Below are 27,465 nucleotides of genomic sequence, written 5' to 3'. Positions count from 1 at the left end.
TTTGTCTGCTTTGCTTTAAAAGATGCTTTGCACTCCTGGTGAAGTCAAATGTTGAAAAGAAATCTCTGCACTCCTGAATGTGTGACAGGTGCAGTGGAGGAGGGTGAAACTGAAAGAGAATGTAAAAAATCTCTCACTTTATGCTCACATATTTATTGTGTGATTGACCTTCATAAGGTATGACAGGCACTTCATGAAGGTTGATCAGATTCACAAAATGTGAGACAGAGTCCTGGAGCTTTCCTTACATTGAGATCTTCAAACAACAGAGTTTCAGTAACCCACGTGGCAGAGTAGAGCTGGAGTTCAATGACCAGCCGTGCTGGGTGTTTCTGCTCGACAGCAAAGATAAGGAAGGCCAGTAGCTATAATTAATCTTTGGCATTAGACTGAGTTATGCATGTGGAGGGAAAGAATGTAAGCTATTCGATTTTATTTTAGATACCCACTTGTGGAGGTAAACAACTTTCTTTAGCTGCAGAATGGAAGCTCAGTCATGAAGTGTTTGATAAAATAATTGCTGTAAAAACTGACCTCTAACATGTTTACATGCCTGTGTTTGTGATCGGATCAGCGTGTACTGTATGCTCGTGCCTGTGTGTCTGCCAGTGCCAGAGCTCGGTTACAGTTAAGTGGTCTTGATGTGTAAGAGAGTGTGATGGGATCCTGTTAATGAGACTCAAAGAACAGAGCCACTGAGTGTGTGGATGACAGGTTTGTGTGAGCGTGAGTCAGCTTTAGGTGCAAAGATCAGTTTCCCTTTGTTGACTGTATTTTGGTTGTAGTTGTCATGAGGAGACAGCCTCAGGATTAATCACCTAAAGTACTCAGTTAGTTAAAAAAAGCTGTTTATGCTTCTACTGCATCCAGGTCTTGTTCGGTGATAACATGAGAGCTGAGTGTATTGTTTGAAAACTGTCTCCAGAGGCTGTTAGCACCGCTCACACCTCAACATGGATGATAAATCAGGTCCTGTCTCAGGTCTGAGCGGTGGGTCGCTGCTCTGCCTCTGTCAGCCTGTCGGGAGATAGGTGAAGGTGTCCTATTCACAGAGACAGGATTGATCAATCAGCATAAATCACTCTACGTCAGTCATCTGGTACTATTGTGACGTTTTAACATTCCCCTCTGAGATGGATTGATTTGTGTGCTTTTCACACCTTTTTTGACACAGTAATGGATGTTTTCAAAACACCAAGCGGCCAACAGCAATGGCATTTGTTTTAAGGAAAGGAGAAAGCATTGGCTATATCGGACAGATGTCTTTATTTTTGGTGTATTTTATGTGAGAGCAAGAGAGGCTGTAATGAAATCGGCAGAAGACAAACAGTCCTGTGTAGCTCTCTCTCCTGTGGCTCAGGCTTTGTTGACTTTTCATAAGACAAACCAGATTAGTAGGTGTTATAAAATCCAAACTTACTGCAGCACTTTTTTCTGTCACAGCCACCAGATCCAAACAGCCATTTCTGAAAGCAACTGGGCTAGAACAATATTAGTTATATATTATTATAGTTATATTACTATAGTCTACATTACTATAGTTTTTTTTTACTTTTGAATTTGTAAACTTAGGAAAAGCCGTGTGAATGTTTAATGTTACCATTACATGTTTAAACAATTTGAAATTGATAGTTAACACTTTATCACAGTTTCAAACCTTGATCATAAAATTTAATTGGTTCCTAGTAATGGATCAGTTATGAGGATGTGATTTAGAGCTGAGCCTCACTCTCTCTCTCTTTCTCTCTCTCTCTCTCTGTCGCTCTCTCTATCTCTCGTCCTGCCTCATTCATTAGAAAAAACGGCATTTTTGGTATTCAGGAGATGCTTCTTTTTGCCTGAGGGAATTTACTGGGTTATAACCACTCTGCTCTCTCGCTGGACACCCTGCTGCACCTAATAGAGCTGTATTTAAGAGATACAGCGCTGAACAGGCAGCACTTCAAAGCTTCTGTCAGGACCTCTGCATGCATATCTTTGTCAGACTGTTAGGCTGTGAACAAAAGTAGTGTAACATTTATGTAGCACACATATTTGATCTTTCCATTAAATGTAATTATCTATCATGTTGTGTTCTGTGTAGCACTGTGGTTCATCCAAGACATGTTTTATTGGAACAAAAAAGAAACTTGTAGTGAAGAGATAATCAATATATGCTGATCATGGATGACTGTGTCTCTTCTTGTGCCCCCCTACCCCTATGGAGTTCCCCAAGGTTCTATTCTTGGTCCCGTCTTTTCTCCTTTTAACTTCTACCTCTTGAATCAACTTTTAAAAAACATAGAAGACCTTACCATCTTTATGCAGATGACACACAAATTTACCTGTTGATTAAAAGAAATGTTGCCCGCTCTTCTAAACATCTGCTAGACTGTCTTAAAGACTGGATGACTCTGAGCTTTTTGAATTTTAACGAAAACAAAACTGAACTGATAATTTTTGGCCCTAGGGCAGCCGGGGTTACACCTCAGGAACCCGGACCCCCTGTTACCTTACTTTAAACCTACAGTTTTTAATCTTGGTGTAAAGGTTGACATGATTTTATATTGGATCAACAAATACATTCTGTTAAGTCCTCTTATCCACGATTATATCGAGTTTTATCTTTCAATGACGTTGAGTGAGTGATTCATACTTGTATTTCTACATGGTTGGACTACTGTAATGCACTGTACATCAGTGTGAATCAGGCTTCTCTTGCACATACACAGTTGGTCCAAAATGGTGCTGCTCATTTTTTATCAGATACAAAAACACATGAACAGGTCAGCCCAAGCAAGGCGTCCCTCCACCGACTCCCCGTTCATTTTAGAATTCTTTTTTAAAATTTTGGTTAGTTTTGAAATCTTTAATGGGTCAGCACGCCACAACATTTCTGTCCTTTTAAATGCAAACACCCCCTGGTGATCCCTGAGGTCTGCTGATCAGCTTCACCTCATTGTCCCAAAAATCAGATCAAAAACACAAGGTGACTGAGCTTCATCTTCTCAGTGGAACAATATACCTCCTGATATCAAAACATCCCCCAGCCTTTTAAAACACATCTTAAAACTCATTTTTATTTTTTGGCTTTTTATTCAGCATGGAAGTTGTGTGATCTCTGTCATTTTATGTCTTTTAATTTCTTCATCATTTTGTTTTTGTGCCTTTTTTTGTTTTTATGTCTTTATAATGTGTTTTCAATTCCTTGCATTGATTTTATGTTGTTCATTTTCGCATTCATTTCTTCCTCCTGTTATTCTGCTGCTTGTGTTCTATTTTTGTGCTTTTATTATGCAACACTTTGGTGAACTTGAATTTTTTTAAATGTGCTTTATAAAGTTTTCATTCTTGAATTTTATATTTAATTTCAAACAGACTTGCAGAGACAAACCTACAGTAGCATAGCTCTGCTTCTACATATAAGGCTTCATCCCTCATTTAAATCCTTTGTTGTTTCTCTCATGTCTCCTGATTGGTCTCTGTGTAGATGTAATTAACACACACCTGTGTGTGTGCTGTGTGAATCCGGCAAACAACAGAGAGGACAGCTGGTTGAACCTCTGCCCCCCCCTTTGTGCCAACATTACAATGAGTTATAAGAAAACTAATTAAATTAGTCAGCTGGTTATTGGAGAGATATGAGAACAATGGCTGGGGTAATAAACACAGCTTTAACAGGATACATGAGTGTGAATGTAACACTATCTGCAACAATGTTCTGCTCTACATGCCATGCCATACATGCTTCTCTGTAATCCTGAAAAAGAGGTTCTCCTCTGTAAGTCATTCATTTACTCCCTCTCTCGTTCATTCATGCCTCCATTCACTGTGTCCCTCATTCTGCTTCTCTGTAAATCCTGCTTTGATGGTATCTGGGCTGGACTGGAGGAAAGGAGGAGTTGTGGGAAGATGGCAATGAAGGCAACGTTGGCTTCACCCTGGGAATAAGGGTGGGGCTTAAACGCATACAGACACACATGTTGTCCAAGACGGGGTGTGGGGTGCTACATTATTGACTTACTGCTCCAGAGAATGGATTTACGTCTGAGTCACAGGGTCTGCATGTCAGAGATGACCCAATCAGACAAAAGGAGAGGGAAGACTGTTTGCATCATTTCTGTGAAAGCTCCTTCTAGAGGAAATGTCCACCCTAAGCTTAACTACTGCCTTGTGGCTTGACTGTCAGCTTGCCTGATCTCTTCAGGGCTTTCATGTTTTATGCAGCCAAATCAATAACTATACAAAAGCAGTGGTGTGAAAATAGCTGGCAGTGCTTCTTTGTGTGGTGAAGAATTGCTCTACCATTTTTCATCAAAACAGATACATGAAGATATTGACGAAAATGTTGAGGTAGTCACCCGTATTTTGTGAAACCCAAACAGCATGTTTCTTTTTGTCCTGAATTAAACTTTTACATTTGGAGTCATGCCCCATGAAAGACGAGATAAGGCTGTAAGTGAAACTGCAAAATGTCTAATCTGATAAGATATTTAATTCTGTTTTTGTATCGCCCAGGTTCTTGGTATCAGAATGTTTTCTTCATCACTGTGATGTCTCATTCAGCCCACACACTGTCAGTCTCATTATACAGCACATTGAAATGCAAATATTTTGCTCTTTGCATGTATTCTGCTGAGCAAACCAAAACTGCTGACTGCATAACAAGGTTATGTTTAGAAACAATACACTGTGCAATATGGTTGCAATGTGGACATCACAGGATTTGTGGTAGTAATGACAAAGTTTCTCTAAAGCGAACGTCAAAACCAGTCTTACACAATGCTTCAAATTCTGTAAAAATCAAACATACATACTCCAAATATATGGATTGAATGAGAAGATATGAGGAGGAAAAGAGGAAAACCTTAAACAAAAGTAAATAAAATAACCCTGGTTCACCAGTAGCTCTGTGGTTATTTTAGTGCATGTGCAGAGGCTGTTCCTTGGCATTCCAGCCTATGGCTCCTGTCCTGCATGTCATAGCCCATCTCTCCCAGACAGTCTGGCTGCACACCGTTCATTTCTGTCTGCTACTCTTACGGCCATTCATCTGAGAGCCTTTATATCTCAGGAAGGAAACACAGACTAAATTTTCCTAAATAAAATCAGATTAAATTCCGTTTTGGGTAAGGGTTAAGGTAACCGTTAGGATACCAAAAGTTAGTCAAAAATCTGACCTTCAACAACAAATTACGAAATGTTTAATTAAGCTGAGCAAACAGTCCTCCATTTAAACATTCTAACGCGGCCAGGGTAGTTAAGCTAGCTCTGTTGGCAGCGAAAGCTACATAGTTAACAGAGCTACGTAGATAATGTAGCTAAAGTGAAGCTCACTGAGCAGCTGTGTATCCATGCTATCTGTGTAGCCTTAAGCTTAAGCTACGTTTGCTAAAGCTTACTTGGCTATAGATAACAGAGATATGTAGCTATGTAGCTTACAGAGCTAATGTAGCTAAAGCTTAGTTCGCAAAGCTGCTACATAGGCAATATAGGTACGGTATCAAATTTAATCAAATTTGATATATTGGTAATTCAAAATGTAAACCCCCTCCCCTTAAAATTGTTCAAGCCTTTCTTTTTTTGTAAAGGTAACATCATGGGCTGGGCCATTGAGCCTTAGTGTTTGGGAAGTAATTTGGACAGTGTTTTGCCATGCCAAGACCTAAAAAAGTTGAAATGCTAAGTGAGGAAGGTGAAGTGAAGGAGGAAGCTTACTTGTACATTTGACCATGGGAATAACTTGGATCCAAACTTCTGTTTTTAGTCAGCTGGCAAAATCTAATCTGTACCTGGTAAGAAAGGCTAATTTGATCCAAAAGGCTAGCACAAGTATTCTCCCTTTGTCTTTGGGCATCCCTTCTTACATGTATAAAAAGAAATATCTCCTAAGAGACTACAGTATGGTAAGATCAACATATTTTAGGTCCCAGTGCCCTTTGACCTTCAAAATCTAATCAGTTCTCTCTCAAGTCCAAGTGAAGTTCTGCCAGATTTCGCTGAACTACCTCAATGCTTTCTTGAATGACTGTGTGCACAACATTTGAGGACACAGGGAGCTCCAAATCAAATCAGTTCATCCTTGACTCATAATGGACACGTTTGCAAAGTCTAAACAAAATCTTCCAAGGCGTTATTGAGGTATCGCATTTACAAGCAAGAGATGACCATGACCACTGACCTTGACCCTTGACCTCTGACCTCCAAAATCAAATCAGTTCTTCCCTGAGACAGACTTGAAATTTTTGCAAAGTCAAAAACAAAACAAAACAGATATATTATTGAGATATTATGTTGACAAGTAGATTGAAAGACATCCCGGAAACATAATGCCTCCAGCCTCTGGCCCTGGCCATTGCTGGTGCAGAGTCTTCAAATAATAATAGTGATAATAATAACTTTGTTGATGCATCTCTCACAAGTATGGGTGACACCCATGATTCCTGACCTCCTGTTTCTAATGAATGCAGGGCAAGAGATGGCTGAATAACAGTCCTTAAATGCACCCTGTTGTGTTTGATTTGGAAGCAAGGCAATCCTAGGCAGGCTGCGTTTAAGTAGTCAGGCGAACAATCTAGTTTACACACTTTGCATTTTTTAAAGAAAAATAGATAGTGTATGAGAATAATGGTCAATGATAATGAAACAAAAAGAAGTAATTGAATATTAAAGGGTGCCATTGGATGTAACTCAGAGTCACAGTTTCTGTGCCTATTTTTTGTTTATTTTACACCATACCTTTGTTTGTATCATTTCTTGACTCTGATTAGAAGAATAAAAATAATGAAGTTGAACACTAAATTGACACTTATCCATTTTTTTCATTTCTTGATAGAAAGTTTTGGTTTCAAAGTAATGTGAAAGCCCGGCCTTTACTATAGTGGGTCTCAACAGGTGGTTCAGGACACAAAAGTGGGCTCTGGAGCTACTTTCAGTGGGTCAAAGATGTGTGCTTTGAAAAAAGATATTGAAGAGAGTCTACAGTACACTTCTGTTTTGCTTCTTTGTTCCTTCATGTTTTGTTCTAAGGTCCAAACTGCATAATTTAACACAAAATACAAAAATTTGGGTCACGATTTCTCATTGAGAATAAGGGGGTGGGTATTGAGGATAAACCAGTAAAAAAATATTACTTACAGTATACCCAGACCTTCATCCAATAAATATACACATGCTGACTGAGAGGGCATGGCTTGTTTCAAAAATACTTTTATTATTACAATAAGGACTTTGCCATGTCATTATTTTGAGAGATGTTCTGAGTATAACAACAAAATTTCCTTTAATTGCCTGGTTTAGCCCAGATGTTCAGAAACCAGCATCACAGCTGCCTTTTCTCTGTCAATTTGGCTCTTATTCCGATATTTTCTCCTAACAAAATTTCCTCCTTCTAATTTGACCCTGTATGGATTAAAGCACACCAGTAAATCCCCTGATTATTGCATCTTTTCCAGCTCTGCATGCTCTCATCCAACAGCTGTCTTTGTCTCTGTGTGAGCCATCTTACCTGATCAGCTTAACAGAGCTGAAACAAGGTTCAAAACCACAATAACCTTAACCACACCTCTCGCCCAGCGCATATTCTGCTATTTTCCTCCTTTTGTGTCGTTCGCTCACCGCCCATTTTGTCTGCTGCAGTTGACCAACATGATAACAGGTTAGTCAAAGCCTGGGTGATCCAGAGCTGATTATTATTCTGCTGGCGTGTATAGTGGAACAGCAGCTGTTATTACTGTTGTATGTTCCCCTCAGTCTTTCCTCGTCGCCATGCAAGGAACATTGTTCTGATTTCTGTCATTTTGATACAGAAAAGAAAACCTGAATCTATTTTTCTGTCTCCTTTCAAAAAATAGTGTCTTTACATATGGTTCTGCCCATATAGTGACTGATTGACTAACTGACTGAGTGACCCTACTTCCAAAGCCCTAACATAACCGAGTTGTGTTTGCTTGAACTGAATGTCGTCGCTAATGGCTGCCTCCACTGTGTTAACTAGAGCCATACATAGAGTTGCACTATGGGTGGAGTTTAGGGGGACTGCTAATGGCTGCCTCCACTGCTCTAAATACCTCAGATATAGCTTTAGCCTCTGTTTCATAGTTGAGGGGGAAAAGGTAACTTGTTGTGTAAATGCTTGTGTATGCTGGCTGCTCATGTCGCGATTGGCTCTGACTAAGTCACAGCAGCACTTTGTCAAAACTGGACATTTCTTTATTAAAACAAGTGAAGACAGCAACACTAAAAGCTTTCTGTAACAGAAATGGTGTTTTTGCTCCTCTGCTAACCCGCTACAGCATGAGTGTGTGATAGTTAAAGGGGAAAGGGTTACTTGTTGTGCTTGTCTACAACGGCTGCTGGCCTAACGTTAGCTAGGAGTGAGCCAGACCAACACATATCTTCATCACAGTTAGCACTGAGAGCAACATGGAAAGCTTTCTGCAACAGATAACAGTGTTGTCGCACTTCCATCGCCCTGCTTTGGCATGATTATGTGATAGTTACGGGAAAGGGTAAGTTGTATACAACTAATGAGTTGTTGTTGTGTCCCAGCTAATGACTCTAGCAGGCCTGTCATTAGCTGAGACTGAGCTGCAGCGGCACTATTGTCTGAACCAGACCAGTGTCTAAGGCCCTGTCAACACGGAGAGGAAAATGATATATTGCTGTTTGGTTTTGAAAAGGTTTTCCGTAAAGACGGGATTGTTTCAGGAAATTTCCTTGTAAGCACAGAACCACTGAAAACGCTGTAGTGCATATACCAAGCCTGTACGTGGCGCTGTATTGCACCAAAAGAGAGAAGAAGAACACAGAAAACTGACACAAACTTTCTTCTAGTTGCCTTTCTGGTTGTTCTCTGTGTTGGATTTAAGAACATATGGCATGTGTGTTTCACGGTGTTGTTTAAGAAGGGATCAGTCTAGCATGTGAAGTGTAACCATCTTGGTTTTCATGAGCCAGAAGAGACCATGTTTTATAAAAGGATGGAGCTGTCAAGAAGAGAGAGTGGTTGACAAGTTGTTTTTTTAGCAAAAAGACCAATACACTAGTTGGCCATTTAGCTAGCTAATTGGCCAAGCTTACAACCCAGGTAGGGTATGCACATTATGAAATTGCTCCTAATTCCTACTAATTGGTGTTAAATAGGGATGCACAATATTATTGGCATGATATCAGTACCAAAAAAAATTAGCAACCAGCTGATGTCTGTCCTATATTCTGGTACAGTGAGGTGACTTCTTCCCAGTTGATTCTGGGGTGAGGCAGGGCTTGGCCATTACACTATTCAGTACCTGTATGGCCTGGATAATAGGGCGGGTAACGGGCAGTGAACTGTGGAGTGTCCAGATCACTGATCTGGACTTTGCTGATGATGCTGTGATCTTGCGGAAACTGTAGATGTCTTTGTGGGGGCTCTTAATTTGCTGAGTGAGGAGGCTGAAGCATTAGGAAACCACGTCTCCTGGGCCAAAACAAAGATCCAGGCATTTGGAGATGCTTTGGAAGTTATAGAGCAGTTCACCTAACTTGGACTCACTATCTTGGCAGTGTAATCCATTGATTCGCTGATTGCGAAGCTAAGATCAATATGCTCCCATAGCTGACCTGGCAGATATTAAAATTTCTGCTGATTTTTACGACTGATATTTTGGCTTCCAAAATCTGCCAATATTAGCTGCAAATATTGGATGTACAAACAAAAGATTAGTGGAATTTTAGTTAGACATCAGTAACGATATCAGTGTTGGCAAAAATTACTTTGTAAATATTGACATATTGGATATTGGCAAAAATCCAGTATTGTGCATCCCTAGTATTAAGCTATAAACAAACACTGGATCGTTTCTCAACAAATAAACTAGAGCAACCACTTAAAGATGGCTCATTTCAAAAATCAACTGCACAGAAAGCCGGATTGTCCTGTAATTTTGGGAAAAAATCTCCAAAATGCAACAGGACTAGAAATAAGGCCAAGAAGACATATTCAGGGACTGTAAACACTTGGAGACTTTATGAATTATGGATAACTTTATGCATCTTTGCGCAGTAAATAAATAAATGAATATACAGTGAGTCTCCTCAGACACAGAAGCTCAAGGATACATGCAGAACAGTCCGGCTATAGAAACAAACACACCTCTGTGTGTTTAGGACAGGCATATGTTGGCAGGATGGCGGAGGTCGGGGCAGGAGCTCAGAAGGTGAGAGATGGCATGGATGCAGGGGAGACAGATGGACAGCAGACAGACAGGTAGAAAGGCAGGGGGGTTAGAAGGACAACAGCGTGTCAGCCGGGGTCTCCCACCAGTCTGCATTATTGATGGGCTCTTTGACAAGCTGCTGCTCGTACTCGAGCGTAGCACTAATTGTTTTTTCTTTGTGGGGGTTGGTTTGTCTTTATTTGTAGTACCAAGGAGATACAAGTAGATATTCAAGCAAACCAGATTAAATGGAGAATTTGAACAGGACGACTCTGTGTGATAAAGGGGAATTTACTGGCTCAAAGAAGGTAGCCTGAGGATCTATACATTTTATTTTACTCCATTTTTCTGGGATAGTGAGTCATTTATGGTTGTCTGAAGATCTTGCCTTATTTATCATGCCATCTTAGGATAAAAGAACTACCAATATATATAAAAGATTGCCGTTTAAGCAGGAAATCCCCCTGAATTTGAGAATCCATAAAACAGAATCTATTTTTCTTTTCACCTGAGCAGGTTTGAGTTTCCAGAGTAGATTTAAAGCAGCACAGATCCTTCAAAGCATTAAAACGAGGGAGGTGGATCATGAGATTGGTCCTTTCATGAGGCTTCTAACGGTGTTAGAGAGGAGGGAACCAGGGGGGTCAGGGTCAATACAAACCCAGGATCACTATCCCAAGGTCAGGCACTAATCGAACTAAGGTAATGAACGATAAAAAAGGTGATAGGTAATTGGATGAAGGCGAAAGAAAGATGGCTGGTACTCTCTTTCTCATGTCTGATATGGTTATCAAGAAAAAATAAGGAAAAGGAAACACATTTGGATAGGATTGAATGGGATTGTGAGTGTCCAGTCTGAAAAAGACAATATCAGAAAGCTAGAAAGAGATCCTTGAGGCAGCAGACAGACAAACAGACTGAGTGGGAGGTCCCTGGGCTCATCTCCAATGCATGTTGCCCTGCATTAGCACTACAGCCATCCCGCAAGAGAAAGAGAGAGAGAGAAAGAGAACCTCCATAGATGAAAGTCTCCTATCCATCCATCCATTATTCATCGGTGAATTAGATCTCGCCTGAATGAAGGGGAGGAAAGGGGGGAGGAGGTGAGGAGGGAAGGGGGAGAGAAGGATCTGTTGTGGTGTTGGGGAAGGGTGAGGAGTTCAGGTTAAGATGTGGCTCAGGCAGGGTATTTTTAGGTTTTAAAGGAGTCTGGGAGGATGAGATTTCCACTGGTGCAAATGTAGTTTTGGCAAAACAGGGGAAAGGGATTTGAGAAGTAGGGAGAGGGAAGGGGAGGGCAGGGGATATAAGAGCCTTGGTGCAAATATAGGATATGATATGATGAGGTGTTGAGTTTTGGTGTGGCTGGATCAGGGAGGAGGTTGAAGGAGAGGTTAGTAGAGCACAGAGGAGTGGAGGTCAGTCTACAACCCTCGAAGCTGCAGCGCCAACGAACTGTTATTAGATGTGCTATGAGGGAATGGAGCGTTTATAGCAGGTGTATGGCACAGTTCACTAAACTCACAATAACACACTAAATATTAAAAATCAGATTCATTTACTCTAGTAAAATAGTTAGATGTAGAAAGGGGAAGGTGAGCACAATTTATTTTCTGTAACCATTTTAAAGAAATCAAAGTTTTTAAAAAATGCACAAAAACAATGAACAAGACTAGGTAAAAACCTAGTATATGGGTGACTACAACTATCTGGGATGCCTGTTGAAATGCCTGACTGGCAGAGTGATTTTGTCATTATTGTTATATTTTGTGAGCCAAATTTATTGAGCCAACTCAAAGGTACATAGCTACATGCTGTCCTCTCTCTCTCTCTCTGTCTCCTCCTAATAAAGCTCTTCTCTGTGTACATATGAAACACTACAGAGACATGTGTCATACTTCCCTGATGGAGACAGTGTCACTGGAGATTAGATGCTTTTTTGTCAAATATAAGTTTTTAATCCAATCCAATCTAATCCACTTTATTTATATAGCACATTTTAAAAACATTCAAGTTTACCAAAGTGCTGCACAGTAAAATCACTTTAATGGTAGTAAGTTTATACTAACAATAAAACACTAACTGTTAATGAAATAATTATTCTAAAATTAAAAAAAACTGCAGCAGGTTGCATGAACATTTCTAATTCTCCCCAGACAGATGTGTAAGGGTCTTAATATGTGTACAGTTAAGCTGAATGTCTACTTTAGTGTTCCTCTTGTTTTTTATATCCGTTAATTAGCAATAAACAGCACATTTATCATACTCCCTGCAAATGAAGATGTGCTAAATGTTTAAGTGTAGTGTTCTCTTAATAATGCAAATGTGGAGATTTTAACATTTATTTGTTCCCCATAAGCATATAGTATTAAGGGAATATCTACCAATTATTTTTTTAACATAGCGCACATCCTGGCTCATACAGACAGAGACGTATGTTGGGCTGACCTTAGCAGTCAGCCAAAAATTAATCACAGTCCAAATCTTGGTCACCATATAAAGTGCATTCAACAAAATATGTTGACTTTGAGAAAAAAATGACTGTGTCTGGCTTGAGGCATACATCTGAAATAATTACATAACCAGAGATACTCATCAGAATTAGGGATGCACGATATTATCGACCTGATATCAGTATCGGCAGCTATCAGAATTTCAGCCGATATTTATAGCCAATATTTTGGCTGGGAAAATCAGCATAAATTGACTTTAAATTTTGGTCATATATACTAAGTGGAGGTTGAGGCTGGAGCAACAGACTTATATCAGCTGAGGTCTTTTTTCTTTATCTATCCTCTTTCTTTAAACTTTAGATTTAAGTACTAAAATTTGTTTCTTTGTTCATCCTTAAACATTAAAGTATGCTCAAAGGATTGGAGTTTTAGGTCTAAAAAACATATTTAAATATCGATATCGGCTAAAATGAATCTGTAAATAACGGCATATTGGATATCGGCAAGAACTCCGATATCCAATGTAGAAACTACGTTCTGCATGATGTTTCCCCTCTGAAAATATTGTGTCAGCTGTTGAAGTGGAAAACTGAGATAACTAGTTTAGGCTTAATTTGATGTTTGTTCTCCAATGAAATCAGCAGTCGCCAGCTGCTGCTCAGATACACTCCAACTTCAAGCCAACTTCAAGAATATAGAAGTATCCCTGTAAAACTTACATGGATTGTTTTGTCACAAATGTGCAGGTCGAGTGTGCTTCACTGAATCCTAATCAGCATCTTATCATTTCTGTCTTTCTCTGCTCCTACATGTGTGACTATTTAAATATGTGTGCACATCTGTTCTGGCCTTGGCAATGATCTCCTGATCTGCACAGTTTATTACTGTGCTGCCAAAGTCATGAGAATGACAGCGGACCGCTCTGATCTCCACGTCTTCAAAGACGGACAGAAGCCGTGTGATCATTCTTAAGACGACTACTGAGGAGTTTTCAGACCCTCAACCTTTACTCCAAAAAGAATACAATCCTATTAAGATTAAAATAACAGAGGGTATAGCTCATAAAATCTGGTTGTTTGCCTGGTTTACAACTGAAGATTATATACATACTGAAGCTGAGCTCAACAATCTAAAGCATGGGAGGCATGTGAATGCAATGAGATCTGTCTGTGTTGATTAGAAATCAGCAGTTGAGGCCTCGGGGGTTTGGTGTGTTTGTTAAGCATTAGCATGGCTTCCAGTCCATAATCTAACCTCTGTTATAAGGCAAGTTATTGTTAATAATTGGTGATGAGAAGCATAATCATTGGCTTTGGATGTCTGCCAGTAGATCGGCCAGGCTCTGCTGAAAACCTGAGCTGAGCTGACCACATGGCATTTTACAAGCAAGAAATCATGGCTGATCTGATGTATTAATTCAGAGGGATTTCTTTTATTGACTGAATTCCTTAGCTGAAATTAAAAATATGTAATTAAATTAGAGTAGCTTTAGATTTGTTGTGCACTTGTAGGTAGTTTTTCCTGTATTCACGGATCGAAGACCAGCAGTCAGAGTAAAAGTAGTCTCTGTTTACAGGTTATAAAAAGGTTATATATAAAAATGTAAAATCTGTACACAAAGGTTAGGATTTTCAACTTGTTAAGCTTCTGGTTTCCATTTAGAGTACATTAGTTGACCGTGCTGGACTGACCAATCACGTATCCTCATGCGTTGGTGGGTGAGATGTTCCATGTTGACTCCTAATAATCCTGTTTATTAATTGTGATCTCAATGTTGATCAGCATAATAATAATAGCACTTAGGCCAAAATCAAGCAGCCCAAACTTGGAGTATGAAGAAATTCATGCCTGCTCCCAGAAGTATATAGATGATGATGAATACTGATTGCTGAAGGGTTCTGAGTGATAAAGAAAACAATACAACGCAGGGAGGGGATGACTGCTGGATAAAGGAAGAGACAAAAGACATGAGCGACCTTGTCCCTGCTGTGTGTGATTTGATGTTTTTATTTTCTCACACTGTCACTCTCACATGTGTCTCACTGACTGCACACTCACAGCTCCATAGACATGCATTCAGAGACTCTAACAAACAGGCACATACGGATTGTAACAGGGGGTGTGGGTGTGATTGTGAGCTATAGGTGATGACAGCAGGGCCATATGCCGATTTATTTCTGGTGTTTTTTTTTTTCCCTTTGGCACCGCGATTAGTGTACAACCAATAAAACTGTAACACAATATTCACACTGTTGCAGACACATGTGAGAAATTATTCATTGCTCTACAATAGAAGAGAGAACCCACACATTTTTCAGTCTTGATTTTTAACTTTATTATCGCACTGTAAGAGTAAATGCAATAATCATGATTAATTAAGGTCCATAATATGCACATTCAATTTTTAAGATTGTGACTCATTTTGTGTTTTATTGTCCTTTCCAGTAAACTTTGGTTAAACCATTGCAGCGTCTCCCTGCAGCCACAGTGATGTAAAATCTGTGGACAAGTCAGAAGTCTTCTACACCTTGTGTTATCAAACATTTCCAAGACAGTCTAGCTGCAGACCGTACATCTCAGTTAACACCGTCTCTGTCGGAACAGAAGTACCATAATTTGCTGGCACAATGTATTTCTAGTTTTAGATTTAAAAAAACAACAACTTTATTCATAAACTAGAAAAGCACTCAGAGAGCGCAGACCTCCGCCATCAGCCCTATCTCCCAATAATGAAGAATCCTTTAGAGACATTCCTGGATCCAGACGGTGATCCGGATCACTCCCAAAATCTAATTCGCTGATTACTCCCTCCCCAGTGGGGTGGAGACACGGTGAGGCAAAGCATTGGCTTCACCACATGTGGACTGTCATGGCTGAAGCACCCAAGGTCTCACCGGACGACTGGGAGTCATGGCAGAGGGTGAATATTCTTCTATTCCTCCCAGCGTTGTGAGTATTCTCACTACAATTCGCTGTCTTTCTCTCTGTTACGCTCCGACTCGTCTCCTCGACCGGGCGTGCGTCTTTCAAGCTCTAGAAACTCTAAAACTTTGAAGAGAAACACACCAAAAACATGCTGCTGGGATTGAAGTTACTCATGTTCGCCATCTCCTGGTATAAAGTGGTAACAGCGTAGACCTCTGCCATTAGCCCTATCTCCCAATAGTAAAGAATCCTTTTAAAAAAATTCCTGGATCAAGATGGTGATCTGGATCACTTCCTATATCTAATCAGTTCTACCGTATGCCATTTCTGACATTTCCTGAAAATTTCATGAAAATCCATCCATGACTTTCTGAGTTATGTTGATAACAAATGAACGAACAAACTAACAAACAAACAAACCCACCTGATCACATAACCTCCTTGGTGGAGGTAACAAAGGCTGGCTGTGACATTAACCACATTGCAGACTAAGCAACATTTAAGAAATAAAACAGGGAAAAGGGTAGGGTTAGGGGGGTAAATTATGTATAGATCTGTTTTAGAAGTAGATACACGAAAGGTGGCTCGCTTTAGCTTTGTAAGTTAAGCTAAAGCTAACAAAGCTACTCAAAACTACATCATTAATGTTACTACAAAAGCCAATGTATCTAAGTTAGCTTTAGCAACATGAGCTTTAGCAAATATAGCTAACGTAGCTACATAAATAATATAGCTATGTAGCTTACTTAGCTGACATTAACTATGAAACTTTGTTAGTAGAGCTTTGTGAGCTTCAGCTACATTAGCTATGTTATCAACTTAGCTCATGGAGCTAATGGAGCTGTGCAAACTGCACTGGCTAGGTCAGAATGTTTTAATAGAGGACGATCGTTTTTCCTGTAAGCAGACTCTTTACCCTGCTTTATTATTCAGTGCATCAGGATTGGGCTGCTGTTTTTGTCTTTTTAGACATATTCATTTATTTAGTGTAGAGCTGGGAAATTAATCCAAAATTAGATTAAGAGCAATATGGCCTGCTACAATTTCAAATCACGGAAGGTGGAATATTTCTTTAACCTGAAATTTGTGTCAAAATATGAGTTTAAAACTTTTTTTTGTGGCAGAGATGTTCTCCATAATATATCAAGCAATCATTCAAGTGCCTTTTTTAGAATAGTCAACAAAAACGTCCTACTTTCTTAATTTTTGTACTTTTTTCTGATTTGAATATGAGAATTACATACAAATTATCACTCCCTTCAGTACAACAATTCATATCCAATATGCAGTACGAGTCAAATTATCACAATAAGATATTTTTTAAAAATTGTTCAGCCCTTGTTTAATTTAGTGTTGTGTTGCTTGTAATAGAGACTGATTTATTGCATGTGTTTGTTGGAAAATACGTAAGATGAGGAACTTAAGGAATAATCGCATATCAAATCGCAATCACAATATTGGGTCGAACAAAATTGCAATTAGTTTATTTTCCCAAATCGTTCATCCCTAATTCAGTATGTGAGTTAATCCATAGGGATGTAACAATAAACTCAATTTACTCTGTGGTGTCATGATGTTGGGTTCATTGGTTTGATTTTTGATTTCTTATGGTTTTCTGGTTTTCTTTGTTTAAAACTTTGTTTTAAACAGAAATGGTTATTTTATGCAAATTCTCAGGCAGACCCCCATAATTATTCAGTTTTCTCTTTATAAATGTAAGGAATACTTTTTACAAGTTTTATATTACCTGAAGAAAATGCATATTTTTTTCTATAAAGGGTGACCGTAATAATACCTTACTAAACATCTTTAAGATTTTTTTTTTTAATCAAATCAGAGAATAATTTAAAAAGAAGTCCTTTATTAAATAAGTATCTTTGTGTTTTTATGGTTTGTATTGTTTCTGCCTACCTAACATCTACACTGCTGCTGCTGAGAAACAGAACTTTTCTTAACCTCAAAACCTTTAATTGTCTGCTCTGTCAGCTACTTTTCAGAACAAGAGAAGCTAAAAGAAGATAGTGTCCTCTGCTCATCCAAATAAAAAGTAAAAAAAATGCCATACAGGTTATTATATCATATATTATGATATATTATAATAAAATTGACTTAAATAGTCTGTATTTGTGTCAAAATTCAACTGTATCAAAAGGTAGTATTATCTCCTTAATTTTGGGAGAATGTTTTGTATTTGATGGACCTTTGCGAAGTGGAGCGATGCATGTTGGCCGTATGTGTGTGGGTGTGCTCTGTATCTGTAGGTGTGTGGCTTATTGTAAAAGACGCAGTGTCCTTCACCGTGTGCTGCATTGTCTCTCTGGAGAAATGATCAGATCCTGCCTCAGATTGGCTCGAAGGCCTTGAAACGTTGTTACCATGTACCAATCACATGAAGCTCATATGAAGCCGTCTCCTCTTCATATTGCTGTATTGACTTCCCGCTGATTGTCAACACAATCACGGGCATCAGCACTTACACACTGCAGCAGAGGGATCTATATCAGAGCTCAAATCTGATGGAAAAATGTCTCCAGCAGCAGAGTTTGACTTTAAATTGAGTCTGGTCTCATGGGGGTCAGAGCCAGTGCACCTGTGCGTGTGTACCTGGAATGTGGGTCACAGAGGTGGCATATATCTACGTTCGCTCTCTAAATTTCATCCTCTACTGTTTTGCCCATGAGCGAAAAGAGAGAGACACTCAGAGAGGAGGCAGAGGGACACTCAGAGTTCAGAGTGGCATGAAAAAGGAAGAAACCATGAATGAAAAAAGAGAGGCTACATTGATGGTAATTGGAGGAAAAGCAGCTGAAGCCTCAGGGAGCCTCCTTTTTTTAGATGTTACTATCACTAACATAAAATGTGTGAAAATGAGAAAGATCTGGAGAAAGGAAAAAGAACAGAGGCTGGCTGAGGCGCTTTCATTGCTTATTCAATATATTAAGATCCGAAGCACATGTTAGCGTCTTGGCAGCAATAATGGTGTTTTTTTTTCTAGTTTAATACATGTGAGGTTAGAGGATAGCCGTTTAGGGGCCTACAGAATATTGGTTCAGATATAAGTTCTCTTATTTACTCTGTATCAGCATCATGTAATCCTGAGACTGCAGAGAAGAGACAGATATCAATAATTTACAGCTATTGTTCCCTTCTGGACAGCCTGTCTGTTTTTATATTAAATGCTGAATTATTAACAGAGTGTGTAGGATTGGAAATGTGGTGAATCTTCCTCCAGATGCTCATGAATCACTCTGGAAGCAACAAAAGCCTACAAACAGGTAGATGGTTAAAGTATTTGGTAAATGAAAGCAGCGTTTGTGCATTTTACGATTGCATGGATTAATGGAAACAGTTATGATCATTTTGACACAAGAGACTCTAATGCATTCAATGCAGCAGACTACTGGTTCTCAACTGGTGGGTTGGTACCCAAAAATGGGTTACAGAGCTGTTTTTAGTGTGTTGCAAATGTGTGCCTTGGGAATAAAACTGTGTTACAGTCTATAAAAGCCCTGAGCAGACAAACTGTATTCTATTTCACTTGATTTGCTGTAAAAAAAAAAAATGTTAATTTTGTGTTTTCTGAAGCTCTTGATTTACTTTCTCACTCTTTTGGAATAACAAATCTATTTTTTTCCCTGATAATTTGTTTATATCTTAAGATCTCGAAAAACCAACCAAGATTTACATGTTATTACAGGAGTAAAGCACACATGCATATCCTCCTAGTGCTTCTGTAATGATTGATTTTAAAATGTTGTTGTGTGTCTTCGTTGAATTATGTGTTTTGTTTCATCCAAGGTCTAAACATCAACATTTTACATTCAGTGAATTTAAGTGGTAGACAAACTGGGGTCATCGTTTCTCAGTGTGGTTGTGGGTTCCTGATGCTCAACCAGTTGAGAATCACTGCACTAGAAAGACACCATAAATAAACACGTGCAGCTGTCTCTTTAAATCTTGTTTGGTGTCTCAAAGTTTCAGTCAAGTGCTAATCATTCTTTAGCACAGTATATAAATTCTGCTGTTAGTTGGCTCTTGGTTAACACAACAAAAGATGACAAGTAGAGGCGTGCTGCTCAGCTCCGTCTACCTACGCTTGCTTCTCATTTTGAATAGGAGAAGGGGAATTTACTAAACAGTAAACAACAGTTTGACAGGGGTCTGGCTGCAGACCTCAGATCTCAGATGCCCCCTCTCGCTAACCACTACTGTGAGATGTTACCTCTGTCCGAACAGAGGTACAGTAGTTTGCCAGTGCAATGTATTTCCAGTTTTAGATTTCTTTTTTAATTCAGCTCTATTCATATACAAAGCCTGGCCTTTACATTTATGAAATAGCCACTAGGGGATAAGATTGTAGAGCCACATTGTCTTAAAAATACTTCTACAAGAGCCACATTCCAAAACTTGGGATTTGATAATCAATCTATCCATAGTTGAAATGAAACAGGGAATTGGTGGATTATTGTGTTGTTAAATGGGATGAAATAGGCTACATGAAAATGTCTGTATAGTGTCAGAAGAAAGGATATTTCATAAGCATATATTTTTATTTATGTAAGTTCCACCTGGACTAAAGTCTTTTTAAAATATCAGAATGTGGTGACTTATAGTTATGAGAAGCTTTTCAAAGAGCTGATGAATTATGGTTGTCTGTTTGGGTATTTATATTTCATATTTGGACATTTACTGTAGTTCTGTGACTCTGTTAACTTAAACTTATGCTTTCTATGTTTTTTCCCTCTCATTATTATTGCTTTTAGCTAAAGGGGGAGGGTCCCCATGTTGGTCTTTGCCCTGGGCCTCCAAATGGCTAAAACCGGCCCTGTCTCACACCTGAAGCTCCTATCCTCACAAATCGTTCAGTCCTGCCAGTTTGTTGCTTTCATTTTTCTTTTTCTGCCCTTTTGACAGTATTTAGTATTAGTACATTTAAGTTTAAATAAACCACCCACTTTTTGGCAAGTTTTACTCAATTTTACGTTATGTGAAAATGTGGTATGTGTGTGTTTGGCTCGTTGATGATGATGCGCATCACAAATGTCATCATTAAATGCGAGTATGGGAGAGCATCGGCAGGAAGTGAATGAAGAAATTTATTAAAACGAGTGCATTTGAAGCTTCAATTTGAACACAAGACAACACACCTCAATGAATGAACTTACTGAAGGGACACTCCACCAGCAGACTTCCTCTTCACTCTTTTATGCACGGGAATAATATACAAGTTTCATATGAATTTGGCAGTTAAAGTCTGTCTTCTTTGTGTGGAATTAGATTTATTGATATGACTTGTTGCAATGGGTCTTTACAGTTGACAGTTTTCATCTTCATTGAAGATTTCAGGAGGATTTTTAAAGGAAGCCTTAAAAGAGCTGCAACTGGTCACCAAAGAGCCACATGCGGCTCAAGAACCGTGTGTTGAGTATCACTGCTTTAGCTAAAGCCAGCAGAGCTACCCTGGCTCTGTAGTTATTACCCACACCGATGAAATCGGCAGAGGGTTATGTAAAGGGTTCTGTATCTTTGTTCGTTTCTTTGTTTGTACGTGTACAAGATAACTCGAGAATGGAAAGTCAGATCTTTACCAAACTTTCAGGGAATATTGGGATAGTGACAGGGAAGAATCGATTAGATTTTGGTGATGATCCGCACACCCATTCGGTTTTTCTCGCACTTTGAATTTTGAACACCATAGTAATCAATGGGAGCATGAGTTGCAGTGAATTGCAGACAATGGCAGGGAATAATCAATGTCCATCACAAGTTAGTTGCACAAAACATGAATGAGGTACAGCAGCTTCCAGTAGCAACGGTAGTTTAGGCTTCCTTGTGTATCAGTCTGTCAGGTAACATAAAGCATTTTGATATCAATTAAAAAACCCTTTCTTGTCTTTAATGTCAGCTCTGTTGTGGCAGGCACCTTGACAAGGCACGCCCCATTACAACCACACAAATTTAGAATTTCTCTGGCTTTGAAGTGTTGAAGGTATCCTACTAATGTGTATATCGCTTGTGTTGAACCAAGATCTGTATCTCCATTTTTCATTATTAAATGTATTTTTTCATAAATCAGTGGTTATCATTAACATCTGTCAGTTGGTTTTCCGTAGCTTGCTAAGAGGTTCACAGATAAATCCAATGACTATGGCAATGTACCTTTAAAGCCTGTCCTCAGTTCAGTAAAATACTCGACTGACCACTCCATCTAATACCAAATAATCTGACAGGCCTGTCAGTGGTTGATTAAAGGTGAAGCTCCTGTAAAATTTGTCAAAGCCTGATCTGACCAATCACAGCAATGTAACAGCAGCCTCCATCAACAGGCCAGGTCAGTAAGAGTGTATGCTGTATGCTGATTTCTCACTACATGCAGTACCAAGGGACGTGTAATGACAGCTACTAAAACCCCTATGAAATACATTTAAACACTAGAGGCCTAAATATATCTGAGCACATAGACCAGTGTGTAGCCTACATAAAAGTTTTACTGCACATTGCGTGCATGGTTACATGCTCTCTGAGCCCTCTTCATGGCAGTCATCTACAGAAGTGTCATCTTGACTCCTAATCAGCCTTACTATAAAAATGGAGACACTCCTTGATGGCTTTTCAGTAGAAACAACAGTTTGTCTCTGTTTTGCATTTTTGTCCTCAGGGCAAACTGCACGGCTTCTTCTCGACAAGTGCCATCTGATAATTAGGCCTCATAATCATCCTATTAGTATGCAGCTCGATTGAGCCCAGAACAGCTTATTGTTCCCTCGGCATGGGCTGCAGACATTTGTAAGAGGATTACTGTAAATTTCTTGTTAGGGTTTTTATTACAATGAATCATGTGTGTAATGACTTAAATTGCTGAATTGTTAATCTCGGAAGCATTTATTCTTAATGCAGTCAGGAAACTTGGGTGTAAAATGATGGCAGTTTTGTTAAATCCTCTATTAGGATGCTTGGTAATGATTTTGAAAGCAGAAAATGATTTGGATGGAGGCAAGTGGCTTCATGTTTTTAAGTCTGTTAACTGGTCACTGTGGAATTGGTTCTGTATTTTCTTTATTTTTCTGTGGACTCACAAAAAAGCCAAGCTGAACCATCTCCATCACCGTTACCATGGCACCAAAGAAAGGGACCAGAATCACTTAAGCCTTGTTTTGTTCCTCTGACATTCAGGATCCAAACACAACAACTGTAGAACACGTGGATCTAAAGACCAAGGTGTTAGGTTGAATTTTAATACTGTGTGCTGAAAGCACTCAGACACTTTGTGAGAACACAAACAAGAAGACTGATAGACCTGAACTGACCAACCTGAGGATCTATTTCCTGTATACTTTATTCAGTGTGTACAGGGTGTATCACAATTCTCAAAGTTTACAGAGATATTAAGAAAGAAAATTACTATCCTTTAGGCTATTTATGTACACTATATGGACAAAAGTATTTGGCCATATCTGTTGACTGTTGAATTCAGGTGTTTCAATCAGATCCATTTCCAGAGGTGTATTAAATATGGCACCCATGTAATCTCCATTTGCAAACATTTATGATACAAAATGTGTTGTTCTGAAGAGCTCAGTGACTTAAAATGTGATACTGTGATGGATGCCACCTTTGCACTAAGACAGTTCATGAAATTCTCCTCCCTGCTGGATATTTCACAATCAACCTTAACTGATGTTATTAGAAAGTGGAAGCATTTAGGAACAACAGCAACTCAGCCACAAAACAGAAGACCATGTAAATTCACAGAGGTGGGTTTATGACTTTCTGGTGCATGGTGCATAAAAATCGTCAACGCAATGCAAATTCGATAGCTGAAGAGCTCAGGACTTCCACTTGCATTGATGTTAACACAAAATTGCGCGGTAGGGAGCTTCATGGTATGGATTTCCATGGCCCAGCTGCTGCATGCTCACATCACCAAGTCCAATACCAAACATCGGTTTGAGTGGTGTACAACACGCAGACACTGGACTGTGGAGTGGTGGAAATGTGCTGTGGAGTGATGAATTTGATTCTCTGTTTGGCGGTCAGATGGATGAGTCTGGGTTTGGCAGATGCCAGGAGAACGTTACCTGCCTGACTGCATTGTGCCAGCTATGAAGTTTAGCTCAACAAGGGATCATTGTATGGGGCTTTCAGGGTTTGGGCTAGCCCCCTTATCTCCTGTGAAGGGCAATCTTGATGCTTCAGCAAACCAAGACATTGTGTGCAATGCTGTGCTAATGCCTTTTATTCCTAAATGTCATAAACATCTTTAAGACAAAGCATTACCTCCTTTATCCTTGCACACCTTTCCTGTAGACGTGCAAGTTCAAGTATTGTCTTCTGATAAAAATTCTCCTCCTGCTCTCTTCAAAAAGTCGAAAGTATCTTTGCTGTAGAGGACACTGTTCCCTGCAGTTTGCTGCTGCAGAGTTGTCCTGACCTCTACCCTCTGTAGTGTTTCCAAGCATTAAAAATAACTGTGTTAAAATTATCAGCTATATTATCTGTGGTCATTTTTGGTTTTGTTTGCTTTTGTAGTCGATAAAGAGGCATCCGTGTTATTTTCAGTCTCTAATTTGAGCAAAAATCTCACAGGAGCTTTAATATGAAGCTGTTTGGATTTGGCATCATTTCTGTAGTGACTCCGGAGTTGTGTATTATGTGAGCATGTGTTTATGTTGGTGTGTAGGAGCAGGTCACATCTTCAAGGTTCGATTTGTGTATGCTGAGAAAAAACCCCAGCAAGCTACTGTTTGCTGCAGGGCTTTAAGAGACAAAGTCAGTGTGGTTCTTCCTCTGTCAGATACACACACACAAACACACACCACTCTGAAACCACAGAAATCTCCAGCTCTGATTTGGCGGTCTATTTATACTGTGGCCAGATGAAGGGGATGAATGGGAATTCTGAGCCCTTGTGCTGGCTGCTGGTTGACAGACAGTAGCTGTCTCTCTTCTGCATGTTGCTCTTTAAACTCAGCTAGCATCTACCCCATGCTGCTGAGTGACACACACACATATCGGCCACGCACACACAACTAAAGTGCCACTCATGATAGACACCCTTTAGTTTGTATGTCACACACATGCTCCACTCAGCAGGATCACAAACAAGCCATGCACCCAAAATGCTTTTCAAACCCTCCCCTGAAGGGAAACAGAAGCATTTAAATACTTGGACCCAAGATGATTCAGGGCATTTCTTAGTCTGCAACTTTATTTCTGAAGAATTGATTGTTTTGAGTGAGCCTAGGTCTGTGAAAAGACTCTTAAGTTTTTGGAGAACAACAAAAATGCCATTTAAAATTATTAGATGATATTCAGCAGATGCTTATTAAATCTTAAGTGACATGAGAAGCCAATTAAAGTCAAATGCCATCAGTGATAAATAATATTTATATAAAGCCACAGTTAACGTAAGTGATCATGATGGCTTTAACATTCATGTTTGTTTTTGTATTAATAAACCTGGGTCCTTCCTGCTCATGTTAATCACATTAATGATGTGACTCTGAGCACCACAAGGTCAATGCTCTCCTAATCTGATTGAGTCAGGAAATTGCTTCTAATTTAATAATATCAAGTATTGAGTTCCTTCCTCCTGAGCCTGGATGACAAAGGTAGAATGGACAGTAAGATGGCTCATTCATAAGTGAGGGGTTACAGTCAGATCATGTGACTGTGGAAAAATAGTTCAGTGGGTAATCTGAGTTTATTATACATTCAGTTGTAACATTTTATCACAAACTCAGTTGACTGCTGTGTTATAGGAACAAACAAGAAATGCTGTGGGTTCATATTGTGCTCTAAGAGGACTCATTTATAAATGATTTTTGTTCCTCTGTGGCTGATCCTATTTTAAACTAGCATTGGAAATTGCAGAGGGAGGATATGTAAGAACAAAATAATGTGATGCAGTTCAATACCATACAATATGGGATATATGTGTGTGATATAGTACAAATGTAACAATAGGATATGATCCAATATTATTTGATCTGTTATGATATAATATGAGACTATACAATATATTGACTGCAATTCAATTTGGGATTCCTAACAATTTGGGATACAATACAATTCAGGCTACGATACGGTATGATACACTAGGATACGATATAGAATACAAAACAATGTGATAAAATATCCTACAGTGTAATCTGATGCGAGCAGTATAATACAATACAATACAACACAGTATGATATGATACAATGTGAAACAATACAATTTGATATGATATTATGAAGGGCTGGGCAATTAATAGCAAATTAGATTAAATCACAATATGACCTGCTGCAATTTTCAAATCGCAGACAGTGCGATATTTTTTTGTCCTGAAATGTGTCAAAATACCAATTTGATACAATTTTTTTTGCAGTGAGATTTCATGCTCTACACATTATGCATACATACAAATGTCTTTTTTTCAAAATAGTTTACTAAAATCTTACTTTTCCTGTTCCTTTATATGATTTTCCTAAGCAAAATGAGAATACATTTAAAAAATTATCCCTTCAGTATAGCAGTTGATATCAATTTTGCTATATGAGCCAAAATCACAATTAAATATTTTTTTCTAATATTGTGTTGATTATAATTTAGAATGGTTTATGCTTATGTTTGCTAAGTAATACATGAGATAAGGAACCTAAAAATAATCGCATATTAAATTGAAAGTGCAATATTTGGGAAAAAATTGCAATTAGATTATTTTCCCAAATTGTTCAGCTCTAATACCATGTGATAAAATTTGATTTATATATTATATGATACAATATCTGGAGGTTCTGCAGATGGACCTTGAGAGGTCTATTAAAACAAATAAAAAACATTAGCCTAATTTTAAAAAATGAAATAAAGTTTTAAATGACCAAATATATATCTATATCTACATATTTTTTAAAAAGTCCCAGAGCAAAACGTAAATAGAACAGAAAACAAACAAAAAATCACACTTCCTTTTAGAACATATTTTGTCAGATGTATGGTACCGGTGTGACAGTTTGATTGGTGTTGAGTTAACTGTTGATACTCCGTTAAACATTTCCCTGGTTCTTTTTGTCCTCCTTCATTCCTGTTAATGTGACCCTAACTTGTTCTCTCTTTTTTTAATCTTCCTGAACAAAATACAAATGCTACTTGAAGTGGTAAGTCTTTAAGTTCTGAAATAATGTGTTGCATTAGTGTAAAACGATGCAGTCAAGGTGTTACTGAATTTAATATAAGCTCTGCTTGACTGCAGTCTCCCGACACAGAAATTGTCCTTCCTCTCTTCAGCAAAGGCCTTGTTTCATGTCTGCTAATCTGCCCGCTCCTGGATATCTGCCTTGTTTGTTAAATATGTGCATGTGTGAATTTGTTGATGTGTGTCTGTGTCAGTGTGTTTCCCTCCTTCTTACATTTCAATTCATTTTGTCCTCAAAGTGAAGCTGTTTAGTGCGACTCTTATCGAGGCGCTGCAGCTGCTGTTGTGAGAGTACCGGGGCCGCCTGGAGGGACGCTGTCACACAAATACACCACATACACCTTGGTTTGAACAACCTTAGCTGATGAAGACACACACCATTCAACAGTTTTGAATAATAGCTTGTTGTTTTATTCACCTGCAAAAGGAATAGCTGTGGGGGATAATGCACAAATACAAATACAGAAGCCATTTATACAATGGTTGTACTTTTCCTATACATCTACCATCATCAATCATGAAAACTAACAGTGTTTCAGCAGAGATCAATAATTCCCTTCCTGTAAGATTTGGATTGTGTGTGATTTACATTCTCGTCATCAGACCCTATGCTTTGAATGACAGCTGTTTCCACTGTAGCTGTACTTTGCTGTGTAAAAATAACATGTAAGAGTAAATATTGCACACGTCTCTCCTGATATATGACGACGTTTCCAGGTGACACACTCAATC

At 38.8% G+C, this 27,465-nt stretch overlaps 1 protein-coding gene across 1 annotated transcript in view; it reads left to right on the top strand.

Moving 5' to 3' along the window:
- Positions 1 to 27,465, top strand: part of xpr1a (xenotropic and polytropic retrovirus receptor 1a) — a 110,553-nt gene that overhangs the window by 9,721 nt on the left and 73,367 nt on the right. The window lies entirely within an intron of this gene.

This window comes from Cheilinus undulatus, linkage group 7, assembly GCF_018320785.1.
Source record: "Cheilinus undulatus linkage group 7, ASM1832078v1, whole genome shotgun sequence".
In the NCBI taxonomy this organism is placed as follows: Eukaryota; Metazoa; Chordata; class Actinopteri; order Labriformes; family Labridae; genus Cheilinus; species Cheilinus undulatus.
Note: the sequence above shows the minus strand (reverse complement) of the source record. Positions and strands in the feature narration are given on the sequence as shown.